Here is a 22550-nt window from a genome sequence, read left to right on the forward strand (position 1 = left end):
AAGGAAGAGTTTTGTTGCCCCCAATATCATCATGACCTGTCTCATATATCAAAGTGAAACAGAAACAACATGTCACTACAGAGAATACAAATTTTGCATCATTACATAGATATTCCCAACAGTAACAATAAAAAAAGACTCCAAATTGAAAGACTGTCCTTTTAGGAAGTTGTCAAGTGAAAAGTAAGATTGAGTAAAAGTTCTGCGACAAGATCCCACTGTGGAAAACAGTGTGGAGTTTTCTCAAAAAAACAGAAATAGGAGTTTCCTGGTGGCTCAGTGGGTTAAGGAGCTGGTGTTGTCACTGTTGTTGCTCATGTCAATCCCTGGCCAAGGAACTTCTATATGCCAGTGGTGTGGCAAAAGAACAACAACCTAGAAATAGAACTACCGTATGACCCAGCAGTTTTGTTCCTGGATATATATCTGAAATAAACAAAAACATTAATTTGAAAAGATACTTGTACCCCAACTTTCATAGCAGCATTATTTACAGTTGCCAAGACGAGATATGGAAGCAACCTGATTATCCATTAACAGATGTATGGATAAAGAGACATGGTATATATTTTATATATTATATATTTATATATATATTTTTTATATATATAAAATTTATGCACAATGGAATACTACTCAGCCATTAAAAATAATGGATATTTTTTTCCATCTGCAACAATCTGGATGGACTTATGCTTAGTAAAATAAGTCAGAGAAAGACTAATACTATGATATCACTTATATGTGGAATCTAAAATATATAACAAACTAGTGAATATAAAAACAAGAAACAGAAAAAGATATAGAGAACAAATTAGTGGTTACAAGTGAGGAGAGGGAAGCAGGGAGGGGCAAAATAGAGATGGAGATTAAGAGGTACAAGCTATTCTATATAAAATAAGCTACAAGGATATACTGTACAACACAGGGAATATAGCCCATATTTTATAATATTTTTAAATGGAGTACAACCTTTAAAAATTGTGAATCACCATATTGTATACCTAAATTTATATAATATTGCACATAAATTATACATCAATATACTTAAAAAAAAATGCCATGTAGCCACACTACTTAAGGATTACCGTCAATTCCTCTGGAGGAGAGGTACAATGATTATGTACAAAACAATACCTCCTAAAGTATTATCTTTAGATATGTACACTAAAGTATATAAAATTTAAAAAACAAGAAATCAAATGGAGATCCAGCTTATGTGTCTACTTAACTCATGCAAATTTAAATTAAGCTGGTCTTGAATAGTTTTGAATGTTGTGAACACAGATTTTTTTGAATGTTAAGCTCTGAGGCTTTCCATTTTTAAAAGAATTCTAAACAAAGTTATGGCTAAATGATATGTCAGTATAAAGACACAAATCACAATGTACATAAATACATACACATACAAATTTCTAGTAGATTACAGTGACTATAACAATGTAATGCTTACCATTAATTTTGCAGTAAGGTCAAGGCAGTGCTGTTATCAGCAATGAGGTAAGGCAAACAGAGATTCTTGACACAGTCAGAATTAAGCATTAATAATGTCTCCTTTTTATGTCTTAATTGGGTGTGATTTGCCTCTGATAGCACCTTTCATTATCAGTTCAGCAGGGCATCTATGTGTTCCCTTTGAGGTGTCCATTGTTCTAATTATTCCTGCATGCTGGCTACCCTCAATGCATGTTAAATAATACCAGTAATGCATATTGAAAAAAGCAATATGCCTAGATATATTACAGATACTATGTCAACCTGGGATTGCTTTTTACCCTCCAGATTGTAGAAAGCTGTGTGGTTATTTTATGTTGATAGACATTTATATTGATTGGAGGGGAAAAAGAAAGTCCTTATTACAGGGCTGCTAGCAGTGTAATTATGGAGTGGCACCTGTGCTGGGTGTATTAGGAACCACGAACCTCTTTAAAACTATGTAGCATGCAATATCAGTAGCTCAGTGGAATCCTCTTTGTACTGGTAATTGCCTACAATTAGACCAAGGTGGCAGGATCTTTTCCTCTCTACCTGTCAGAAGTCAGATGTTGGAATATCGCGCATTGGATTTACTTGCAATACTTAAAATTATTTAATTGTGGAAATCCATATGTAAAGATTTGCTTCTTTTTAGACTTTGACCTTATGGTTAAAGCCTGATTTTGAATCCAGACTCTGCCACTTACTAGCTCTGTGACCCCAGGAAAATGTCTTTATCTTTCCGAGCCTGTTTTCATTTCAGTTTGTATTTTTCATATATGTATCCTTTTATTTTTCTAGTTCTTTGTTAAACATTTTTTATATCTTCTCGGCCTGTGCCTCCATTCTTTTTCTGAGACCTTGGGTCATCTTTACTATCATTATTCTGATCTTTGTTTCTTTCTTTTTTTTTATCTGGCAGTTTGGCTAGCTCTACCTAGCTGTTCTTCTGGGATTTTACGTTGTTCTTCTGTCTGGAACATAATTCTCTGGGGTCTCATTTTGTCTAACTTTTTTTTTTTTTTTTTTTTTTTGCTTTTTAGGGTCACACCTGTGGCACATGGAGGTTCCCAAGCTAGGGGTGGAATCGAAACCATAGCTGCCGGCCTACGCCACAGCCACAGCAATACAGGATCTGAGCTGCATCTGCAACCTACACCACAGCTCACAGCAACACCAGATCCTTAACCTACTGAGTGAGGCCAGGGATCGAACCCAAAACCTCATAATTCCTATTCAGATTCATTTTCACTGAGCCACGATGGGAACTCCTCATTTTGTCTAATTTTTTGTATTTATGGTCTGTTCCTCAGGTTGGAGGATCTCAGTTCCTCTTGCTTCTGGTGTCTGTGCCCTGGTGGGTGAGTTAGGTCCAGGAGTTTGTGCAGGCTTCCTGGTGGGAAGGACTGGCACCTGCCCTTTGTTGGTGGAGCTGGGCCAGGGCCCTCTGCTGGGCAGGGCCTTGTCAAGAGGATGTGTTTAGAGGCAGCTATGAGCTCAGGACCACTTTAGGCAGACTGTGTCCTGGTGGGTGAGGCTGTGTTCCCACCTGTTGGTTGTTTGTCCTGAGGCTTCCGGCAGTGGGGTCCACTCATTGCTGGGTGGGGCCAGTTCTCTGCATCAAAACGGTGAACTCGAGGAGAGCTCACGCCAATGGCTATTACCTCAAGCATCTGCCAGCAGTGTCCTTGCCCTCACAGTCAGCCATAGTTTCCCACCGCCTCAGGAGATCCTCCAAGACCCACAGGTAGGTCTGGCCCAGGCCTGAAGTCGCTGCTTTGTGCTGGATCCCAGTGTGTTTAAATCTTGTGTGTGCCCTCCAGGAGCAGAGTCTCTGCGTCCCCCAGTCCTGTGGAGTTCCCGTGCTCAAGCCCTGCTGGTTTTCAATGCCAGGTGTGGTGGGGGCTCCTCCTCCTGATGCTGGACCCCCAGGATGGGGAACCTGATGTGGGGCTCAGAACTGTCATGTGAGAGAGCCTCTGTGATATAACTATTTTCCAGTTTGCAGGTCGCCCACCCAGTGGGGATGGGATTTGATTATATTGCAAATATGCCCCTTCTCCCCTCTCATTGTGGCTACTTCTTTATCTTTGGATGTAGAATATCTTTTTTGGTCAATTCTAGTCTTTTTTGTCTATAGTGGTTCAGGAGTTAGTTCTGATTTTGGCATTTTTGCAAGAGGAGGTAAGGGCAGTCCATTTCTCTCCCATCTTGTCTCTTCCCTCTGAGCTTTTCTTGTGGAGATTTTTAAGGAATTGTTCTTAACTTTTGCCAGCTTTTGTCCAGGGTCCAAGGATCTCTTAATAGTAGCTACTTTGGGGCAGAGTTCAAGTCTTTCTTTTTTTTTTTTTGCTAAAACCTGGGGTTAATAATAGCAACCCCTTATTGATTTATCAAAGGAATAATTTCTAGATACAGACTAAAAATTATGTGAAAAAGGGTAGCTGAAATGATGTGATTATGTTGCTGAAACTCTCCATCCACTGGTGCCAAATGGAAACTCAGAGACAGAGTTTGGGTGAAGGAGAAATAAATAGCTTTTATTGCTTTGCCAGGCAAAGGAGGCCATGGCAGGCTAATGCCTTAAAGACTGGGTCCTCCTCTGAGGAAGAATGGCAGGGGGTTTTATCATCCAAAAGGAGAAAAAGAGGGTTTCAGATAAGAATCAGGGCTGGGGCAGACATGCATTCTTCTTTCTTTTGAGGAATCTTAGTCATTGAAGCTGGTACCAGGAGATCGTGGCATGATCTTGGTGGCGGTCTTCTGGGTTATTGCCTAAAGTAACAGTACTTTTGAAAATGGCATATTGATCAGAGATTAGAACAAAGTAAGAAAATTCTTGAAAAAACATCATGTGCTAATGATATTTAATCCACAGGCCCTTGTGCTCAGGGTGGCTAATCTTTAGTTTACAGGTGATTGTGTTTAGGTTATAATCAAACAAGAAGAACAAGGAAGAGCTCCAAGCTGTTAAGTTTTAATATATTTATTTCTAAGAGAAACATAAGGAATATAACTTCTCTTAGGTGTATAAGATGCCTATGTCATTATGTGTATCCTTGAGAGGAAACCAGGGTCCTGCCCCAAGGCTGTACTATTGTTGCTTGACTGTTCCTCCGCTGCCTTTGTTATCCCCTCCATTCCCCAATCATCAAGTGTCTGAACCTATCCTTTGGAACTCAGGGAAGTTCGTAGTGGTTGAATGAAGCTCATTTCCTAAAAACAAGAAATGGGAAACACAGAAAGGCTTTGGTGCTCCTGAGCCCTACAGAACCCTGCTTGGTTTCAGTGATAATTATGATACATGAATCAATTATCCAATATCTAAATAATTTTTAATTTTAATATATTAACTTTCTCAGTGCTGACAAACTTCTAATATTTTCTGGGATACTAATAGAAATCAGCAAGTTAATGGTTCCTTTCCTTGAAGACATTTAACAATCCTCTTGTCTGAGTTCACCTTCTTGCAGTTCTTGAAATGCTGTCCCTTCATCTGAATTTCCTTTTACTGTGATAGGTTTCCTAGTCATTTTTCAGTCACTTACTAGTCGTTTGTCAAGTTGCTGGAGTCTCATACTCCTAAAAGCAAAGATGCAGCACAACATGAGAACATTGGCCAGTCAACAACTGACCTGACTTGCTTATAGCCTTCGTCTGTGGAAATGTAGAAAGTAGAAGAATGACTAAAACGCCTTTCAGTAGACTTCTTGAGGTCTCAAACTGCTGTACTGTATTTTTTTCTCCTACTTCTCACAGAAATTCTGGTTTTGGAATTAAGGCAGGAGGTTTTAGAGCCCTCAACGGTCTTAACACCTTCTCTATTAAAAACTTCCTTAGTAGGGTTTTATGATTCTAACACAGGTATCTGGTTTCTCCTCTGAAAATGAACACATTTTAGGGGATAATGAAAAGCTCCAGAAGAGCAGATATATCTGGATTCGAGTTCCGGTTTTCACCTGTTAGCTACTTGAAAAGCGATCGATGACTGTAAGGTCAGGCTGTTCAAGATGGCTGTTCTCTTGCTCTCTGTACATCTCCTGATTCACGACTAGTGCCTGCTTCACCTGTACCCGGTGCACATGATTGACTTCCCTAAGTACTTGCCCCAGGCCTCAGCTACTGATTGTTCTAATCAAGGTTGGGGGTGGTGAGGGGCATGACCCTTGCTGGTTTCCCTAGTAACTAATGAGACAACTTGAGATCAATTATAACTGGGAAACTCCCTGCCACTGCCCCCCCATCCTGGGAGCGAAGCCTGTTACCATGTTCAACCCACCATCCTCAGCACATGATCAGGTGTCCCTCCAGAACTTTCCTTCAGACCTGTAAGCTCCCCCATCCTTTAAACTATTGATGTCTTTTTCATTGACTCTTTCTTTGGTCTTAAGCTGAGCATGTACAGGCCTCATAGACTTGCAAAATGCAGCCTGATACTTAGTTTCTTAGAACTTGCATTTTTTTGTTTTATTGTTTATTCAATGACATAGCTCCTTCTTAGGTATTTTTGGGTGATAAACAAATGAGAAAATAATATATAAAGAAATCAGCAAAATATCTTCCTTTTTCTCATGATAGGTTTCTGGGTGTTCCACCTAGACAAAAGTCCTCTAAACTTGTAGTCCCCTCGTGAAAAAGGACAGACAGCATGCTGAAAGCTATGAGGTGTGTGTTAAACAAAAAACTCTTCAGCCCCCCCTTATATTATTAGGAGTATATATATTAGGATTAATGAGATGCATATCTAGGGAAAAGGGCCTTATTCACTTGGAATGCAATGCTTAACCAGTAGCTATCTCGTATATTGATAAGATTCTTGGAAACGTACTAGTGGAAAGACAAAATTTTTAAGGCCTTTTCCTTCATTCCCTTAGGGCCCACGTTAGGACAGATATAGGCAACTCACTTAAATTCTGTCCCTTAGGCAGAATTCATTTTCATGAATAAAATAGTGTTATAGTTGAAGGAATTTTTTTTTCATTTTGGCACTATAAAAATTCTGTAAGCATAGAATTGTTTTAATAGGGTAAAATGTGCATATAACAGTTTGTCAAGTAGTCATATGTTCTGTAGCCTTTGTCATCCTGAACATGTGTGCCTTTTCCAATGAAAATTGTTTTGAGGTCTCAATTACAAGAAAGGGATGCTTGTATGATACTTTGGAGGTCTGGTAATAAAGATCTAATTTGGAAACAATCTATTCTCCAGGTCCCTATCATTAACATATGTCACAGCATTTTTAAAAAAACTGTAACTAAATGAGGTTGAAAATATAATCCAAGCCTTAAAACCTTAAACGTTACCAGGTCAATAGGTGATAAATTTCCAAGTAAATGAAGTACTGCCTTCCCAGTGGATCAATCTGCTTTGTGTCCTCTTAATTTATGCATCATTCCCATGCCATTTCCCTACCTTATTCAAGAATCCCACCTACAATCAGGGCTTCTTTGTAAACTGACTCAATTCCTTTCTCAAATTAAAATATGGAGAAGAAGCAAAAGCACAAGGAAAAGTTTTTTAAACATTAAATATATTCTCCAAAAGGTATTGGCATGAAAGGTAGATTTTTAAAAAGGATAGACCATGATGTAAAATCATTCTTGAGGCAGTTGAGGTTTGGGAGAAAGAACTGATTCTCAATAAAAATTGAAGTTAGATATTTTAAAATAATAAAGAATCTAAGGTAGTAAAAAAAATAACTGGTATACCTAGAGCTTTCCATTTGCCCAAGATAACAGTTTTCTAGGTAAAATTTATTTCCCAAATCTAGACTATTAGTACTCTATTTCTTCAACACAAAGGTCCCTAATACTGTGGCACCTTATTTTTCTTCTGCCTTTTCTTTATAATATCAGGATAAAACCATTTTTCTACAGTAGTGTATTTATTTGAGATCTTGAGTACTTGCAAAAATGGAGCAAATTGAACAAACGGACAAAATGATAACTTGGGAGAGCTGTTTTCAGCCTCAAAATGGAATTAACCCAAGAAAGAAAAACTGCAATTACTTGGCTTCCTACAAAACAAAACTAGTTTCCCCCCTGCCTTCTCTTCTTGCCTCTTCCTCTCTTCCTTACAGTACATTGGAACTTTTGAGTGAAGGAATGGAAAACAGTTAATAAAACCTTTGATGGGTATTAATTACTTTCCACTTAATTACCTGCCATGTGGATCTTGTTGAGCTATTGATTACTGGCAAACATACATCCCACTGGGGATAAGTGTGATTTAACTTCATCCAAAGAGTCAATTATCCCAAGTAACATGGGGAGAGCTGATGCTTCACCTCAATAGCTGGGGTTTCTTGCCAAGAAGGGTGGATAAGCCATTTATTTGTTCATTAAAACACGGTAGTTACTAGCAACAGGAGGCACTTACCAGGTGTTACTGAGATTGGTAAAATGTCACTCTGTGCCATCAAAATGAGCTGCATGGTATAGAAGCATTATGGGCCAAGGCTGTCTTGCCTGAGAACCCTAGAGGAACTGTTGAGGTTCTCTATTTTGTAAAAATGATAACCAACAACTTTATCAAATACACCTAAGCACTGCTGTTGTTTGTAGAGACAATGCTGCCTTCTGCTGAGTGACTTTTGGGAGGCCAGTTTCTTTTCTTTGATATCCTAGATCAAAAGACTTTTTCTAAAGCTTCACTTCATGAATTGCTGAACCCCTTGTGCATTTTGCCACCAAGTCAACAGGCTTTTGGGAGATGTAGGAAAATCGGGGAAAGATATGTGTGAGAGAAAGAAATATTGTTACATTGATCAAATTTTGTATTAATTTGTACCTTGAAGTCTGTAAAAAATTGATGAATCTGATCATCTTAAAATTTTATCCATTAAACCTCATATTAGGGTCTTAAAAAATCCTTCATTATTAGATATGTGTTTTATTGCATTCTTATGAGTTAAAGTAATTCTTTTTTTTTTGCCATTTCTTGGGCTGCTCCCATGGCATATGGAGGTTCCCAGGCTAGGGGTCGAATCGGAGCTGTAGCTGCCAGCCTACGCCAGAGCCACAGCAACGTGGGATCAGAGCCGCATCTGCAACCTACACCACAGCTCATGGCAATGCCGGATCCTTAACCCACTGAGCAAGGGCAGGGATCAAACCCTCAACCTCATGGTTCCTATTCGGATTCGTTAACCACTGCGCCACGACGGGAACTCCTGAGTTAAAGTAATTCTGTAAGAGATAGCCAACTCCAGGAGTTATAGGGAAAGGGTTAGATGAATACATTGATTGGTAGGTTGGGGGTAGAACCTTGGTGAATAAATTGTGCAAAGCAGACTATTGTACAAAATTATGATAAAAACCCGAAATACCTTTATTAAAGTTGTATTGAAGTATTGTTGATTTATGAGGTTGTGATAATTTCTTTTGTACAACAAAGTGATTTAATTTTGCATATACACATCATTTATTTTTCAAATTCTTTTCCCACATGGATTATCACAGAATATTGGGTAGAGTTCTCTGTGCTGTAGAGCAGGTCCTGATTGGCCGATCATTCCATATACCTCAGTATGCACATGCTAATCCCAAACCTCCAGTCCACCCTCATCCCCACAATCTGTCACCTTTGGTAACCATAAGTTTGTTGTCAAAGTCTGTGAGTCTGTGTCTCTTCTGCAAATTCATTTTTATGTTTTTTTTAGATTCCACATATAAGTGATAGCATAGGATGTTTGTCTTTCACTGTCTGACTAATAGCTCATGGTCATACAATGATGATGTAAATGTTTTAACTACATAATTGTTAGTAACTCTTGTTTATATGTATGCAGTACTGAACTTTAGAGAATTAGCCCCGTTAGATTTAGTACACAGTGACTTCACAACAAAGCCAATCATTTTAATTTCCAGTTCACAGATAAGTTTTTAAAAACTTAAGAATTATTAACATTTGTATACTCAAAAAGTTTATATTATCATTGTATAACCATGATCATATTTCATTTTATAGGTTCTTCATAAAAATTCATGTGCTGTAGAATTATTGTCATATACCCATTTGCAGGAAGTCAGATCTAAAAATCAGTAAGAAGTAACTTGGCTGCAGACACCTAAGTAGGACTTGCACTCAGGTTTCTTGAACTCCAGATCTTCCTTCAACTGGCTCTTGGTAATCCTTTACCATGATCTTGCCAGGTGGGCCCTGAAAACAGCAAAATGGCACTCAGAGTGAATGTGAATTTCAAACTCTAGGTTCAATTAAATACAGGAATGATACTTTTGCACTGTGTTTACCACCAAACCCCCAATATGCCAAAGCCTCTATGGCTTTGCATATTTTCTCTCAAGTGTATTTATTTTTCCTTACGCTTTTTGTGATAATGATATATATTTGCTGGAGTGAACACCTCCATTTCTATCATGCAGTCTGATGACTAAAACATTTTAATTAAGCATTTAACTTCACCATGCTCCCATTCACTTTAAAGCATCTTCTTTCTAACTAAAGCAGAGTATTCAGGCACAAAAGGGGAGCAGATACACGTGGTAGTCATCATCAGATTTCAGGTATTTGACTGTTAGTAAAAGCCTTTCCTGAGGGAAGGGCCCAATGTGTACATGTCATCTCCATCCATTAGGTCAGATCTTACCAAAACAATGACAGTATTCACAATGATGCCCAGTTGGACTAGGCATTATATTTGGAATAAACATTTTCTGTCTCAGGATGATCTCTAACAGTGAGTCAAAGCACACTGTAGCTTCCAAAATGGTACATGCTGGCTGTGGGCACAAATTCTGTATGATTCATGATTTCTGCTTGTTTTGCTTTTAAAACAAAAATATGCTGGGCCTGAGGTTGTTGGAGAAACCCAGACTTAAGACTCAGGGAAAATGAAAATGACAGCTAAAGGTAATTTCCAAACCTTCCTTTTCATCTGCGAGACCTTGACAAATAGATTACCTCATAGAACTTCCTTTTTCCTTTCTCCTAGTTTCTTAAAGCTCTATTTTTCTAAAGAAAGCTAATGCATCTTCAGATTCCTTAGCAGCTGAACATAATATTTCTTGCGTAGATTAGAAAATGAAGGGCCAACCTTAAGCAGTCAATGGGCCACATGTGGTCCACAGATCATAGTTGGATGATCTTTCTCTATATGTTCATTTTGGTGGTACTCATATAACTATATATGTTTGTGAAAACTCACATTTACATGCTTAATTATAAAGATTATAAGTTCTTTGTAATTATAAAATTATAGATTTCACTGAATGTAAATTATGTTTTAATATAAATGGGAAGAAAATCAGAGTATGTTCTGGGATCACAAGAGTGAAAATCTAAAAGGCCCTATAACCATTTATTAAATTGACTTTGTAGTTAAAGAAATTCCCACATAAAAAGCTTTAGTTCCAAAGGCCCTCATGGGGAATTTTTATCAAATACTTAATATTCTTAACTCTTGCAGAGTTTGCTAGAGATACTTTCTAAGGTATTTCAAGAGGCCAACATAACTCTAATACCAAATCTAGATAAGAATACCATATATAAAGAAAATTGCAGACAAATAACCATTGTGAGCATAGGTACAAGGTCCATAACAATTACTATCAAACTGAATCTAACATTATACAAAGACATTAAGCTATCATGACCAAGTGGGTTTTATTCCAGCAATGCAAAATTGGTTTAATACATAGAAGTAGATCATATCTCATAAAACCTCAATAATTTAAAAGAATTGAATTCATACAGAGTATATTTTCTTACATAGTGAAATCAAAGTAGAAATCAATAATAAAAATATAACAAGAAAGTCTTCAAACAGAAACCAGACAACACTTCTAAACAATGCATGAGTCAAATGGAAAGTCTGAAAGGGAAAAGATGAATTAGACCAAATGAAAATGAAAATACAACACATCAGAATTTCTGAGATATAGGTAAAGTAGTGAAAATTTACAGTAAGGAAATTTTATAGCGCTAAATATATATATTAAGATGAAAAGCTTCAAATCAGTAATCTTAAGAACCTGAAAAAGAGCAAAGTGATCCCAAAACAAGGGGATGAAGAAAATAATAGAGGTAAGAGCAGAAATCAAGTGAAATTGAAAAACAAAGAACTGGTACTTTGAAAAGACCAATACATTTGAGAAACTTCTCACCTCACACCCATTAGGATGACTACTACAAAAAAAAAAAGTGTTGGTGAGCATATGAATAAATTGGAACGGTGAGCATATAGATAAACTGGAATACTTGTGCATTGTTCGTGGGATTGTAAAATGAGAGAACCTTTATGGAAGACAGTATAAATTTCCTCAAAAGATCCAGCAATTCCACTTTTGAGTGCATATGCAGAACTGAAATCAAGGTCTTGAAGAGACATTTGCCTACCCATGCTTGTAGCAGCACTATTCACAGTAAGCCGAGAGGTGGTAGCAACACAAATACTCACTGACAGATGAATGGATAAACAAAATGTAATACATACGTACAGCAGAATATTATTCATCCCTAAAAGGGAATCGAATCCTGTCATATGCTACAATATGGATAAACCCTGAGGACATTATGTGAAGTAAAACAAGCCAGTCACAAAAACCAAATTCTCTGATTCTGCTTACATGAGGTATCTAAAGTAATCATATTCATTGAAACAGAAAGTAGGATGGGGTTACCAGAGGCTGGAGGGAAGCAGAAAAGGGAAATTAATGTTTAAAGGGTGTAAGTTTTCAGTTTTTCAAAATGAAAAATCTCTGGAGATCTTTCATGACAATGTGAATACACTTAAGACTACTTAACCACTTAAAAGTGGTTATTATGGGAAAACTGATGTAAAGAACTATTACTCGATAGAAAAAAATCTGATTAAAAATGGGCAGAGGATCTCAACAGTCATTTTTTTTTCCCAAAAAAACCCAAAAATGATCAACAGGTACATGAAAAAGTGGTCAATATCACTAATCATTGGGTAAGTGTAAATCAAAACCATGATGCCATTCTAACAGGTGAAAGGAGATAGCAAATATCAAAAAATTAAAAAAAAAAAGAAATAACAAATGGTGAAGATGTGAAGAAAAAGAATCCCTTATACACCCCTGGTGAGAATGTGAGTTAGTGCAGCTGTTATGGAAAATAGTAGAGATTTTCCTTTAAAAAATGTAAAACAGAATTACTACATGATCTAGAAATTCTGTCTCTGGGTATTTATCCAAAGGAAACAAAATTTCTACCTTAAAAAGACTCCTGCACTCCCATAATCATTGCAACACTATTTGTAATGACTAAGAAAAAAACAACCTGTCCATTGATAAATGAATGGATAAATAAAATGTGGGATATCTATACAATGGAATTATTACTCAGCCAGAAAAAAGGACACGCTGTCATTTGCAAAACATGGATGGACCTTGAGGGTATTATGCTAAGCTAAATAAGTCAAAGACAGATACCACAAATACCATGTAGTCTCAGTTATATGTGGAATCCTATACCAAAGACGCAAAAATGAACACAGATACAGAGAACATATTAGTGATTTGGGGAGTAGGGGGTGGACAAAATTGGTGAAGATGGTCAAATGTATACAAACTTCCACTTATAAATTCTAGGGGTGTAATGTACAGTTTGGTAACTATAGTTAACAGTATTGGATTATATAATTGAAAGTCACTAAGAGTATATCTTAAATTTTCATCACAAGAAAAAGATTGTAGCTGTGTGTGGTGATGGATCTTAACTTTTGTGGTAATTATTTCACAATATATACATACATCAAATCATGCTATATACACTTAAAACTATATAGTGCTATTTGTCAATTGTATCTCAATTAAAAAAAAAATCTATCCTGTAAGTTAGTAATTACACACCGGAGTAATTATTCAGGATAATTTTTGCTCACAGAAAGTCTTAAGAGTATTTATTTCTGCTTTATAAATAATATTTAAATGTTAGAAACACCTCAAAATTTATTTACAAGAAATGGATAAACTATGGTATATTCAGATAATGGAAGAGTACTCTGCATTATAAAGGAGCTATTGATACACAAAACAATATAATCTTAAAAGCATTAAGGTGAGTGACAGAAGCCATATATAGAGTACATATTTCATGAAGTTTTAGATATAACCAAAGGTAAGTGGTTTGGATAGAAATCATTTTAACAGTGTCGTTGGGCGGTGGGATTTACTAGGAAAGAACACAAAGGAACTTTTTGTTTTAAAAATATCCTGTTCCTTGAGGATATAGATTTAATCCTTATAAGCATGTTTTCTAACTTATCAAACTCAACAAAATTTATGATTAGATATGTGCATTTCACTTGAAGTAACTTATATCTCAATTATAAAACATTGTAAAAATGAATGTGGGAAAACTATTAATACAAGTTAGGATCTTATTAGAGCTCTATTTAGTTTTTAAAGTTGTGTGTAGGTTTTTAACCAAGGTCCTAGTGGGTGGTCAGTGTTGGAGGCTTGCCATATTCTAAAAAGTAATCAACTTACTAAGTTAAAAAAAAAGTGATCCATGCCTAGACTAATGACAAAGTTCATTATGAACAAGGAATATAATGAATCTAATCTTGCGTTTCTGAAATAGTCCCTTTCTAAAAAAAAAATTTACAACACTATGAAAATGAGGCCTTTTGGTGTTCTGATTTGACTAAAAGATACAGCCTAGATTAGGCAGAAGAGAGTGGCTAGGTAACATTTATATTCCTCCAATGTTTTTTTTTTAATTTTTCCTAAACCTGGTTTTTGATGATATAGTGGTAATTCAGAATAGTGGTTTAGTAGTCAGTTGTCTGGGTTTGCATTACAGTTCTGCCGTTTAACTAACTACATGATCTTGGGGAAGTTATTTAAACTCTGTTGTCCAAGTTTTCTCATATGTAGGGGTGATAATCTTAGTCTCAAAAGATAAAACATGTCTCAAAAGATTGCCTTAAATATATAATATACTAAAAGATGTCTGACATAGTAAATATTTACTCAATAATAATATTACTATTGCTAATACTAATAGCATTCTATTCTGCTAATTAAAAGCAAAACTACCTTTTGGGAAACAAAAGAAATGATAAAACTTCTTATTAAAAAATACCTGAGTAAATGATACCAATTTTCCAAAACAGTCACTTAAAAATCCTCTAAAATATTCTCATAGGTCACGTCATGATTAAGACAGTGGCCTTTTAATGTATTTATGTCATTGACAATATTCAAATTATTATTGACAAGAACAAAGCAAGTTACTCTGCTGCATGGGATTAGTTAATTATAACCACTGAGATATTGGAGAATTACTTAGTCCTGCTAAAATAATAAGTACCTGTGTCATCATAATTAATGCTAATCACCTCTTGATAGATAACTATCAAGTTCATAATTCTTCTAAGGTCTGTCATGATTCATGATAATAAAAATCATGACCTTAGTATAGAGAAGGGTAATCATTTTCCTCCTCTTGCGAGTGGGCAATGATCCAATTCTTTTAAAAAGAATATAAAAATACCTAGCTTGAAAGTAATAAGTCCAAGACTCATTTTTTTCTCTTACACATTTAAATTGCTATATTGCTTGATTCTGGCAATGATACCATAGATGTAGATTTTGCAAGTATATTAATAATTGGAGACTTATCTTAAACTCACAGAGCTTTAAAAAAACCTATCCAAAGACTCAAAGGCAGATGTAAAGTTAATCTAAAGTCTGAAAAGTCCTGCTATTTTTAGAAGACTTTTTTGAATAAGATTAAAAGAGTTCAATGATAATCAATACATCAAGAGTTAATCTAAAATTTCCTTGCTCCTCACAGAAAGGTGTCATAGCAAGAATTCAAACCTTCAGTTGCTCCAGTAGAAGGATACCAAAGTTTGAAGGCATTAAGTGAACAACTAGTCTTGTCTTTATTTTTACAAAAGTGGTAGATAACCCTTTCTAAGGTGTGGAAACTGCATATTGAATACTTTCATATGAAACTGTAACTGAGGAATTTATGGAAGTAAATGACTTGATGCAGAACAGGACTTCTCTTAAGAACAAATTTTAAATAAATTTACTTTTTTGAGCTTGCATTGGCTAACCATTTTAGTCCTCTCCATAGTTAGGACCTGTAACAACTTTGGAATTGTACTCATATTATGTAATTGTCTTAGGACCTTAAAGCTGGGAGAAAATAACTTTCCATATGTAATGAGAGTAACATGGTTCCTCAAAAATCTTAAATAGAACCCTGCTAAAGTAAGAGAGACCTATCTTGGAATCTGCCACCTACCATTATTTTTAATTCTAAATGTCTTCAACTAAACTTTAAGTAATATCATTTAATCAACTTTCAGTGACTATTTACATTTTGTAGCAAGGTTTGTGGGAAATAAAATCTATCTGTCCATGTATCTATCTGTCACTATCTAAGCTTGGCCTAGAAGCAGTCCAGTTTTATTTGTTACATGGGTAAGGTATGAACATCAATTAAGTTGTTCTGGTTCTTCAGAATGATATGGTCATTTAAAGTGAAATGTTGTAAATCTTTGATTTATAAAACAAAACGCATTTATATATATGTGTTTTTTTTTGTTTGTTTTTGTTTTTTTTTTTAAGGGCTGAGCCTACAGTATATGGAGGTTCCCAGGGTATGGATTGAATCTGAGCTGTAGCTGCTGGCCTACACCATAGCCATAGCCATGCCAGATTTGAGCCACAGCTCACAGCAACACCAGATCCTTAACCCAGTGAGCAAGGCCAGGGATCAAATCTGTGTCCTCAGGGATGCCAGTCAGATTTGTTTCCACTGAGCCATGACGAGAACTCCTGTATCAGTGTTTCTTAACCAGGGGTGATTGGCTCTCCAACCTTCCATGGAATATGGGCAATTTTGGAGACAATTTTGTAGACAGCTAAGGGGTGGTACTGTCATATAGTGAGTATAGACCAGAGATGCTGATAAATTTCCTACAATATAAAAGACAACAAAGAATTTTCCAATCCAAAATGTCAACAGTGCCAAGGTTGAAAAACTCTGATATACATAAATCAAAATGTATTATAAACCAAATTAAACTGATTGGGTCTCTTCAACTTCTTTCTATTGTAGAGGAGGAAGAAATTTTCCTCTTACCTTTCTAGGTTCTTCTAGAAAGAACCTAACATTTGAATTGGCATGAGACAGATTAACAGGAGAAAATAAAATTTGAATAGCATATATACATGGGAAACCCAGGGAAACTAACTCCCCCAAATGGCTGAAACCCTTTCCTCAAATATCATCTTTAAAGACGAAAAAGGATGTTGGGGGTAGTGGTTTGGGCCTTCGAAGGGGAGGAAGGCAACTCCTATGGATGAGGAGAAACAAATATTTGGTAAATAAATATTTGCTGGGCCATGCAGAGATACTGGACACAAAAGAGACACAAAGTAGACTATCTTTTAGCCCTGCCTAGAGTGTCCCCCAGAACTTCAAGCCCATATTCTTTGTAGATATCTCTGGTGAAAACTGTATTCTGGGAAGAAGTCCTCATACTAAATTCTTTAAGACAGTTAGGTGGTCAAAGTGTCTACCTGGTCCTTTAGACCATTAACTATTTTAGCTCAAATGCCAAAAAAGACATTTTGGCATAGTAAGTTTTTTTCTCTTAAACCATTAACATGAATAATTATTCTCATTATGTAGAGTATGCAGTACCTAATAGATTATTGATTTACCTATTACCTAAATAGATAATGGACTAAGGGTTTTCTTAGATTTAAACTATGAACTAAAGAATCACTTTTTTTTTAAGTCTCCATTACACACTAAATTAACTAAAATACTGCAAAGTAAATGTTTCCCTCAATCAAGAAAATAGCATAATATTGAAATCATTTAACTTATTATAAGAATTTTTCCTTCTTTTCTAATCATTTTTTACTGGTTTGTTCATTTGTTTGATTTCTTTATTTACTTATGTTGCTTTCATTGTTTGAAATTGGAAAAGGGACTCCAACATGCAAGATTTTACCTGGAGTACCATGTCATGGGAACACACAGAATGACTTGCTCAGGTGTTCAGCAAGGGAAGCTTAAATGTTATATAAGTAGATTATCATGGAAGTACCTGGCTAATATGAGAGAACTCTATGTTTAAATTCAAAATCAAGAAAAAAGTGTTAAGAATTTATTGCACAACAGTTTGTGGTTTTAACATGTGCTTTCTCAAAATATTGCAGGAGATACTGAGAAAAAGCATCTCCTCTGTCCTCTAAATTGGTTATTTTCAAAAGTTGTGCTATATGATTTTTTAAAATATGTGTATCAAATACATAGATTTCATGTTCTTAGTACTATTTAGATACTAATCGCCAGGCTAGACAACAAAGTATTATAAAGGTAGATAAAAAGGAAGAAAAATACTCTCTGGGAGTTTCCATCCTGGAGCAATTTTTGAGTAATATGGATAGCATTTGCTTCGGTACCACATTTCATCATAAACCAAGACTATGGAGTTCCTGTCGTGGCTCAGTGGTTAACGAATCCGACTAGGAACCATGAAGTTGTGGGTTCAATTCCTGGCCTCACTCAGTGGGTTAAGGATCTGGCATTGCCATGACCTGTGATGTAGGTCACAGATGTGGCTCACATCCCACGTTGCTGTGGCTCTGGCGTGGGCTGGCGGCTACAGCTCTGATTGGAACCCTAGCCTGGGAATCTCCATATGCCGTGGGTATGGCCCTAGAAAAGACAAAAAGACAAAAAAAAAACAAAAAACAAAAAACAAAAAAAACACAGGACTATAGTTCAGAAAATGGGATGAACAATGCATATAGAATGAAAAAGAGGACTTCACAAGCAGAGGTGATCTTGAACTTGGATACCAAAACATGAATGAAATTTGAACAAGATGCAAGTGAAAATAAAGTTGTCAAATCAAAGGAAGAGACATAGTTTGACCTTCTAATATTTACTTTAAAAAAATAAAGTCCATTATCATTTTTAGTCCTTCACTAGAGTATCTATAGATAGATAGTTAATGATAGATAATTATTTTAGTAATGCATCAGTTTGTCAAGATGAAAATATTTCACCCGTTGATCACTTTGAAGGGCTATTATTTTATTGTCTCTGGCAAGTAATCACTCAGTTTATGTATCATTCTTGGAGCTAAGTTACTCAACTGTGTAATTCAAAGTGGTGTATTCAATATCATGTTAAGTATTAAAAATATAACTTGGGCCAGATAAATTAGTTCTTCTCGTGAATGAAATTAAAATTGCAGGTCTATCTGTGACATATATATAACAATTTTTTTCATGTCCATTTGATAATGCATGTATTAACTATTTCATGATAATTATCACATAATAGTATTATTTATTATTTATCACTTACTAAGGGCTTGCTGTGTTACACACCATTGTGATCTATTAAAAAACAAAATTTATTTGAGTAAATTTTAGAGATTTCTTGGCTTCAGTGATTCATGAATTGGGCAGCATCCAATTTAGCAGACAGAAAGGAGCTTGGAGGAGCTGTACAAAATGAGAGACTTGTAACCAGAAAGGAGCAGGGACAAGGAAGTTATACTGGGAAAAAGAGCAGATTGGTTATTGCAAGGTTATTTTCTTTACAGAGCATGACAGAGGTTTGTCAGGCAGATTACCTAACTAACATTAATCAGGCAATTCCTCATTGACTGGTTTAAGATTTCATTTCTGGGAAAGCCGAGACTGTAACTTAGTTAATTGTCTCAGTTTGGTTTTGTGAGGCAACTCCATTTTAAGCCGGTTGTCTTAACCTCTTTAAATGTAGTTGAGGAAATAAACATAGTCTTTTAAAATCATGTTCACTTTGTAAGGCTGATGGCTTGTGTAAAATAAAAGCCTGAGAATATTTGATAAGAATAGATTAATAAAGATGAACTGTGCAAGTTTGGAATAATTGCCATATTTTCCTGCAAAAAGGCAAAGAAAATTGGAATTCTGGTGAGTGATAAGTTGTGGGAAGAAAAAGAAATTCTGAGCAGCTGGGCAGGAAGCTAGAGGATGTGTTTTGGAAATGGCTCAGAAAATTTTTAATGACAAAATACCTAGTATTATGCTTACAGAGTTTTTGCATTTGTGTGAGATGATCTGTCAATCTCTCTATATCATCTGTCACCTAAATATCACCATCATCTTTTCTCTATAATTCCCTCTCATTTCTCCAAACCTATTTGCCATTCCCCAAAAGTGTATTCTATACTCACAAATTCCTCATGGGAACAACTCACACAACAGAAATATGGGAAAAAAAATTGGATTCTACGTTTTAGAGGAGCAGCAAGCACATGGTGAAACAGTTCCCAAAATGAAGTACCTGAGTAGAGGCAGGAACTTAGATACAAAGCTGACCAGGAGATGATAGTCATCACCCTGAGAGTTTGTAGAAATCATAGAGCAGCTGTTGGAATGTCTCCAGCTTATAAAATGAAAACTTGTGATATACTAATATATATCTGGATATTTTGAGATAAAAACCACGGGCCAAAAAGACCCACAAGATTATACCACTTTTATATAATACACACACACACAATCCCATTTAACATCATGTTGAAATGAAACATGCGTCATCAGATCCTAGGTGATGTGAAATTAAATGTCTCAGAGATTCATCCTGAACATCCATCTTCAGTGAGACTTCCCCAAACATTCTCAAAACTCCTGTTTGCCTTTCTCTCACCTACAAATTATTGAATCATTTCTCCTGTGACTGTGATAGTTGTTAGTGAATTTAAAAGCAAATTTTTACACATCTGCCTTCTCCTGCAGAGGTGGCCTCAGCTTCTCTCTCATTGCCAAGAACATGAACTGTTAATCAATGTTTACTAAATGAGTTACTTCACTAGTACCACTGTGGAGAGGGAGAGGAGCAGTATCCTTCTGTTTATATTCTTATAATGCCAAGTATAATTTTTTAACCTATAGTGAGTATTCAATAAATGCTTACTGCTTCACTAGAGTAAGATACATGAGGTTCTGTTTAAGATTCCTTTAATTTCACTGTTATGGAAAAGCTTATAGGCAAAGCAGCTTATTCAGTGGGATTTGAAAGATGCTAAATGTTCATCTGCCATAAAACTGTTTTCTCAAAGGCTCAGCCAATTTGTGTGGTAGAAAAATGTGGTTTAGTGGTGTAGTAAGATTTATCAGCTATCGAACCTTGCGGAAACCACTTGAATGTTAGACATAAATTGGGAATATTTTGGAAGATAGCTGGAGTTTAAGTTAAATAAAATATCTTCTCTTGCCTAACAAAATTACAGGCCTGTGGAGAGGATGGCAACGAAAGTTAATCCCCTTTCCCAAAATTTCAAATACAGAGTTCTTTGAACAAATGTGAAAAAGTTTCAGAAGTACCCTATGAGATTTTAACATACTTCTAAACATAGTCAGTATATTCAATGACAAGTTTGAAAAAAAAAATATTAACCAGCTGTCACTTTAAAGGAATGGGATATAGGGATAGCAAAAGTGGATGACACAGTTTTGAAGAGTTTAAAAGAAAACGTGAAACACTTCGTAGGCCAGCAGTAGATGGTTCTTGGTTCCCAGAGGTTAGTGTGCAAGACACTGGCATGAAGCAAACCTGAAGGATGGATAAGACACACACAAAAAACAGGTAAATGAGAGGTAAGATGACAAGGTATCACAGAGAAACTTAATGCAGTGTTATTAGCCAGAATATCTAAGTGCATGATTTTTTTTTTTTTTTTGCAGCTTTATAAACTCATCCTTTCTGTCTCCTTAGCCACTCTTGTCTAAAAGCAGTCATTAGCTAGATTTAGTGCCAGGCATATATAGATTCCCAAGGATGACAGGTAGAAGGACTGCCTCCCTGCCTCTTCTTCAGGTAGAACTGCATTTGTAGTTGAAGTGCAAGGAAAAGTATGCTTCTAGAGAAAAAAAAAAAAATTAAAATGCATGCCACCTTCATGCCTTCCATATCCCATCTCCACTTTAAATAATTTCCTGCCATAAGGTGGAGCTATATCCTATAGAGAGAAAAGTATTGGTTATAAGATCTGGCAAAAGTCCACTTAGATCATTTTTTCACTTGGCTTGTGGTTTGTGATTTAAAAAAAAGTTAAAATGCGTGGCAGGCACCCCCAATCCACCACCAGCTGAAGCAGAGAGAGTTGTTATTTTGGTGCAGCTAGGATTTTTATGTGGCAAAAAGGTGTGCGAAGGCAAGCAGGACCTTGTTTGTTAGCTTATGCTGTAAACACAGCTTCAGGGGAAACTCTTTGAAGTGTGGAGATCTGAGGTGGTGGGTTTTGAAGCCCCCCTGAGGTGGTACAGAGAAACCACAGGTATCTGATAGTGTTTGCTCTTGAGTAAATCATTCCAAGCATCAAACAGTGTGTTGACAAACAAAATGGGAGGAAGAAAAAAAAAAACAGTCCTTTATTTAAAATCATATATTGTGTAGAATAGGAGATTGCAGAATTTAAGAGACTGAATTATATTAGCTGCAAGAGAGGTTTAGCTTCCCAGTTTGTGATTGTAAGAGGTATGGCCATGAAAACCCCCAACTGTGTTATCTGTAAAACCCTGGCATCTCCACCCAAAGGAAAAAATGATCCCCTGAAGAGAGCAAGCACTGCAGGGATCCCTGATAACACATCAAGGGTAATCTAGATAAAGGAGAATGGCTCGACAGGAGTGTGCGCTCCATGACTCCCTGGGCAGTGCTGTCTATCTGGAAATCAATTAAAGGGCAAGGTACACCAACTCATGGCTGGTTTGGGATTTCCTCGGCAGAGATTTGCATAGAAACCTTGCAAACAACTAAAACCTATTGTAAAAATCCAAGATGGGGCTGATATTGGTGGAGAAAATCTTTTATCCAATAGAAACTGATCTTAGGAAATTTTTATCACTAACTATTCATCTAATATGCCTGTTTTTCCATATTGATAGTGTAACTCATTGGAAATGTGCAAACGTAACACTTATTTGTAAGATGTTATTTATTACCTTCCTAGTGAAAGGCAGCAGAATCTGCCAAAATAGCCCTCTTTGACATAAGTATTACATTGAGTTGGTTATTCTGAAGAAACTGCAGGGATGGGAAAAGCTCTAGGAACT

General features: G+C 36.1%; 1 long non-coding RNA gene across 1 annotated transcript in view; it reads left to right on the forward strand.

Annotated features, from left to right (window-relative positions):
- Window positions 2726-22550, forward strand: part of LOC110257038 — a 32893-nt gene continuing 13068 nt past the window's right edge. The window contains exon 1 of the long non-coding RNA XR_002339200.1: window positions 2726-3223. This is a non-coding gene — a long non-coding RNA (uncharacterized LOC110257038). The remainder of the gene's footprint in view (window positions 3224-22550) is intronic.

Source organism: Sus scrofa, chromosome 1 (assembly GCF_000003025.6).
Source record: "Sus scrofa isolate TJ Tabasco breed Duroc chromosome 1, Sscrofa11.1, whole genome shotgun sequence".
Taxonomy (NCBI): Eukaryota; Metazoa; Chordata; class Mammalia; order Artiodactyla; family Suidae; genus Sus; species Sus scrofa.